This window comes from Botryllus schlosseri, chromosome 10, assembly GCF_051294905.1.
Source record: "Botryllus schlosseri isolate E-star chromosome 10, Bs_hap1, whole genome shotgun sequence".
Taxonomy (NCBI): domain Eukaryota; kingdom Metazoa; phylum Chordata; class Ascidiacea; order Stolidobranchia; family Styelidae; genus Botryllus; species Botryllus schlosseri.
In genome coordinates, this window is record NC_137245.1 from 11912895 (window position 1) to 11919385 (window position 6491).

Genomic DNA, 6491 nt, shown 5'->3' on the forward strand with positions numbered 1-6491 from the left:
TTGCATGAATTCAACCTCCGCTTCAAACGATCGTGGATTATCAACAGTGCTGCCACCGAGGCCTTCAACGCGACGTTCTGGTTGCGAGAAACGATATCTATTCTATGCCTACTTGACGGGCATGTTATCCACAATTTTTGAGTAGAATATTTCCGTTCTTAGTAATAATGAAACCTGATAAAGATGAACATGGCACTGTCCGGATTCAGTGATAAGCTCGTGATATTTCACCGAAATTTTACAAGACCTGAACTGTTAAATTTCTCAAGCTTGCATGAGCTACCGGTCAGTTCGAATACCCAGTTTTGACGGAGAAGCATAAATCATTCATCTTGGAAAACTGCGCAAGGATATATTCCAATTAGAAATTATCAATCCATTCTGTAAAGTTCCAGAGCATGAAATGATTGGGAGCTGATTACATTGTAGTGTAGGTAGAACAATTTTGAGTTTAAACCTAAGTTTAATATCTCCAATCGATCGTTCTGCATACACAATTTAATCAATTAGAAACACTCTCACTGGAGGTGGCGAGATAGCGCAGTGGTATAATCCGCGGCTGCAACACCAATGGGTGCGGGTTCGAGTCCAACCGAGGTCGACTTCCGACTTCCGATACCTATGTGTTGGAGGTTTACCTAGGCTCCTCCTCGCCACCTCATCTTCGTCAGCGGTGGCATACAAATTCCTAGAGGTGGGCCGTGCTATAAGTCGGCAGTTATGGAACATAAGAAGAATATCGACCTGGTGTAAATGACCATAGTAGTCGACAAACACCATGAATACCCCAAAACAAATAAACTCTCACTGGAGTCGGGTTGACTTTATTGTGGTTGCCCTGACCCGCTCATATTTGATAGAACGTATTTTCAGTGCCGTGACAAGGTTGCTGACTCACCACCGAAACCGACTTGACAGTACGGGACGTGGAGACTTGGGATTTTAGTATGAGATTGTTATTATCAAGACTCAAACCAAATAGGACGACGATGATGATGGTGATAATAATAATAATAATAATACGTCAGGTTGATCCGTCGTATAATTAGCTGTAATAAATGCAGAACAATTTCGTTTGATTTAGGCGTGATGAGGGGGGTCGGCACTGGCACTTAATTCGTTGTCCAGGGGCGCGGTATAGCTCAAAAACGTTTGGGAAACAATGGCATATAATGATAAGCGACAAAATCAGGCGGCTTCTGACAGAAGGCGAGATCGATATGTCAGGTTGTTGTCCAGTAAATGTAATGCTTGTATTTCGACATGAATGTGGACATGCTCGACGACTGTTTGATAGCCGGCGAGATACTATTCCGCACTTCAGGTCTGATCTATAGAAATGGACACTTCGACGTCGGCCATTACCGTGCCACGACGCACCAAAACTTATGAAATTATATAACATGCAACATGCAACTCCGAGAAGTGTTCCAGAACGATCAGCGGCGAGAAGACCCTGATCGAAAATGACTGTCCTTTTGCCGACCGAAAACTTCGATATATATACATAGAAGTTTAGTTGTCCATAGGCGCCTAAATGGCTGGCGCCGAATGTTTCTGTCCTGGCGACCTGAGCCCCACAAAACAAATTGCATCCCGCAGGGAACATTATCTGCCAATAAAGAAATACCAATTTGAAATCGTATACGTCTTTTAGTTTAGTGCGTTTGGGCGATTTCAATATATTTTGATATAGCAGAAAGAAGGTCACGAAATAGCATCATGTACAACGAAGTCATTATACCAACGGGCACGCCCGAAGATTTTGATTAGTATTTACGGATCCTACCTTTTCCAACACACATCACTCAGCTCTACCAGTAAATCTGTTTACGCGAGCAGAGTGAGGATAAAAATTGCAGGGTTGTAATGACCGGAGTCATAACACGACTTTAGTCCGACGCGAGTCACGATTTTCTTATGACTCGACTTGATTCGAGGCATTTTCTCAAAATATGGAAACGACTAGGGATGGTGTGAACGTGAGGTTCCCGTTCGCGTTCTGTGTGTGAACCTCAGAAATTTAGAGGTTCACGTTCACAAACGAACCTTGGTAGGTTCTGCACTGTGAACCTTTCTCATATATTACTATTTTTACTTCATTATAACATCTTTGGTTGAAATTTATTGCATTTCAATTGCGGGCCACTCTATGCATGGCACTGGCAGCCTAAAAAAATCAACACTAAACGAGCATGCACCTTGACAATCACAAAAATTTTGCTTGCCTTGTTACAAAAGTTTGCTCGAAACATCCAGCTTTCCATTTTTGAATATTTAGTGACTCTCTGCAGTCAGCTTGACTCGCAATGACACAACATCAAGAGCGAACTACACTACATGTAGTCAGCGACAGGGTTGTAATGACTCGAGTCACGATTTTTTTATGACTCGACTTGACTCGAGTCATTTTCTTGAAATGAGAAAATGACTCGACTCGAGTCAATATTTGGATTGACTCGACTTGTACTCGAGTCATTACGCATGACTCGACCCAAGTCAATGACTCGGCTTATTTTATGTGACTTGAAGATGAATAAATTTGTGAATCGTAATGGCTAGTTCAACACATCTGACGAATTCTGCCGACATCACTATTTGTCACCACTGCTTTCGTTACACTCGTCCGATATCAGATATGCCGCCGCAAAAACAACAGACAATGGCAAGTGGCAGTGGCAGTGGCAATGCATTGTTACGAAGCCAAAGTACCGTATCTCGTTTCTTCCGGCTGGACGCATGCCAGAGAGCAGAGTTTACGATCTCACTCAGGGAGAATATACACCCACTATCAGTTGTGTCGTACCATCCCTGCTCTCACTCTACAACCATGCAAATAGGCCCATCATCACTGTCAATTACTTGCGCGCATTAGTTGAAGCATTGAAAAATTTTCTTTTAAAGCGTTTTGCAGGAGTGTTTGAAAATGTGAACAATGTTCACTGAACATGATCACAATTGATGAGTCTTTGGATAGGCCTATCGGTAATCCCGAACCGCTTGGTGAAACCATCTATCTCACAGCATGCGTGCTCGATCCGAAATTTGCCTTCCATTGGCTTATGGATCTAAATTGCTCAGAACAATCTCGAATTGCACTGCGGCAGAAAATATTCGAGTTGATAACGACTGAGGCTGACACTCATTCATACAATATGACCAGCCAAGGTACAAAATCATTTAGTGATGAAGAGGTACCAACTAGATCCTCCGCAATCAAAGTACTCAAGACTTTTCAATTATACAAGCAAACAATCTAAGCAAAGTTCAATTAGAGCCAATGCAATGATTCAGATGGTCAAGTACTTGGAAGAGACTGATAAGCAGAAAGGTACCAACTAGATCCTCCGCAATCAAAGTACTCAAGACTTTTCAATTATACAAGCAAACAATCTAAGCAAAGTTCAATTAGAGCCAATGCAATGATTCAGATGGTCAAGTACTTGGAAGAGACTGATAAGCTCATGTGCAGATTTGAAAACGATGATTCTTTGCATTTTTGGGCGACTCTAAAGAATGAGTATCCAATGCTCTTCAGTGTGGTTCAAAAATGCTTGTCAACTCCTGCATCTAGTGCACCAGTGGAACGTGTATTCGGTAGAGGTGGATTTATTCTAAGGCCATGCTGCTCTAATATATCTGAGGATCTCCTTTCCAATTTGGTATTTTTGAAGTGTAACTCATCATTGATTTGATCTGCTGTCTGTGAAAACACACAATACCCTCTGTCCATTTGACGTTTTGTTAGGTATGTGCATTGTGCACGTGAGTAATAATGAATGGCTAATGCTGCGTGATGTTTGTACAATAGGGCTGTTCAAAAATAACTTCTCTTTTATTTTACTGGGTGGCTACTTGATAAAATTGTTACGTTGCATAAAAAGAACATTGAATCTGGGTCAATTTAGAAAAGTAGAATCAATGATATGAGAGGAGAAAATTTTGGATTTGAAAATAAATGAAGTATTTTTAGTGAGAAATTCTTTCATATAATAGGCTATAATTACATTCTAGTAGTAAGCCGACTATTTTTTCATATCCAAAACATTCTACTCTAATAACTTCACTTTTTCTAGTTGGAATTGAGCCAAATTTGCTGTGAATCATATTTTTACACATTATAACAATATGATGAGATAGCCGGTAAAATTCGAAAATATCTATTTGTAATTAATCTAAAATTTTCTTTCGTAGCATTGCTTTCTACTGGTTTGAATTGAGCCAAATTTGATATTTTTTAGGCAATCTAACAATTTTAAGAAGTAGCCGGAAAATTTGAAAAAATGTTTTTGAACAGCCCCATTGTACAATTATTTCTCCAATGCTGTAACTGCGAAGTAGTCTGCAATGCAATTGGTAAAACCTTTAGTAATATCAAAAGGTATCTGTTCTTTTGTCACTGCACAATGCACATAGCTGCATGCACGCTTTTACAGTATGCTGGGCTGTTTTAAATACCTCTACATAAACATGTATCTGTTGATTCTCTGTCAACTGGTATCCTGGCATGAATTCGTTGGTTCTCTATCAGCTATTTGTGAGCTATCGTCGATGTGCCCATAATAAAAACTGAATGCTTGTATTGGTGATGTATCAGACTGATAAGACAGACATTTGATTTTAAGTTCTAAGATTAGTAAAGTTATCTGTAGCATCGGTAAATGAGGCCAGGACCTGTCCGTTATCTGCCTAAATAAACACGTGCCAAAACTCTGATAGGGACAAAATGAGTATATTTGGGGACAAAATGAGCATGTTTGGCAAGCAAGGAATTCGATATCACCCAAGCCGGATTAAAAGCATGAGTTGAACATGACTTCAATACTGTGACTTGGACTGGACTCGAGTCATAACACTATGACTCGGACTTGACCCTTTAAACGGTGACTTGGACTCGGACTCGACTCGGTGATGAATTGAAAATGACTCGACTCGAGTCAAAACCACAAAAGTAAGATTGACTCGTGACTCGGAACCATGTGACTTGGTTACAACCCTGGTCAGCGAATGATGCTTATTCAATCAATCAATAGAATTGATAACGTTGTCTGATGTAAAAAATCTAGCAGGTGTACGGTGTCAATCTTGACATCATATGTTTATTGTATCATATAAAACAAAATCCGTGCGATTGGGGTGTTGGCTACTGCTACATACTTGTCAATGGAGTGATATCGGTAGCAAGTATAGAAACCCGTTTTACCCTCATCTCAATACCAACGTCGCAATACGCGGACGCCGTATACATTATCCGGTCTGGCCTACACCGTTAAGGCGTAAGCTTATATTCCCTCAAGTCCTCGTCGAAATTGTAGGCAAAGCGACGGAAGATATTAATTTTAGGGGATCATCATATCTGTTGATTGCCCCAGTTGATAGCCTACATTTGGCGACGTTTAAAACGTCAATATGTATTTCAGCATTGTAGCATTATGTGGTCCGAGTTGTCGCTAGGTATCGTGTACTACACCATAGGCTATCACTTCCCTGAAATGTAGGGTTGGAATTTGCAATATGACGTCACGTGACGTCATGAGGTTCACGTTCGCGTTCACACAGAACCTTTCAAAAAGGTTCGCGTTCACACGAACCTGAACCTTTCAGAGGTTCACACCATCCCTAGAAACGACTTGACTGGACTCGAGTCAATTTGTGTATTGACTCGACTTAGACTCGAGTCACTGCGCATGACTCGAACCAAGTCATATGACTCGAGACTCAGACGGTCAAGACCGACATTTCATTGTAATTTCAAAGCAGAGTAAAGTAAGTAACTGTACTATTAGGATTTCGTCTATTGGTACTGGTACTTGAAAATGCGACCAGAAACTGTTAGAAGTGAGGAAAATTAATATATTATAAATGCGAACCAGTTGATATCACCAAACAGAGTTATGAAAAGTGGGCTTAACAAGACCCAACTGGAGACTGAGCAGTCAACACAATGACTGGACTCGGACTCGACCCTCTGCTCACTGACTTGGGCCCGGACTTGAATCGGTGGTGTAAAGATATGGCTTATAGCCTACTTGACGGACATATTTTCCAAAGTCTACGAGTCGAATATATACATCCTTGGTAATGATGAAAACTAAAGTTAAAGGTGAAATTGTCACCGTCCGGATTTAGTGATAAGCCCGCGATAGGCTATATCACCAAAATTTAGCGAGACGAAAACTTTTCCAATTGTTAAGCTTGCCTGAGCATTGTACCGGTCCAGCTCGCAAATCCGGCACGGAATGTGTTCGCGATTCGTTCACGTTCGCTGGTGAAATACGAAACCTGGATTTGCCGAATCCAGACGTGTTTCTGAGCTCATTTGATATCTCTAGTCTTTTTACGAACGTTCCGCTGCATGAGACTATTGATATTTGTGCCAACGCGCTGTACGGTGGTAAGTTACCGCCACCATCAATCCCGCGTAACGTCTTTGTGGAACTTTTACAAGCGGCAACCTGCTCGGTGGAATTTAGCTTTAACGAGGTCATGTT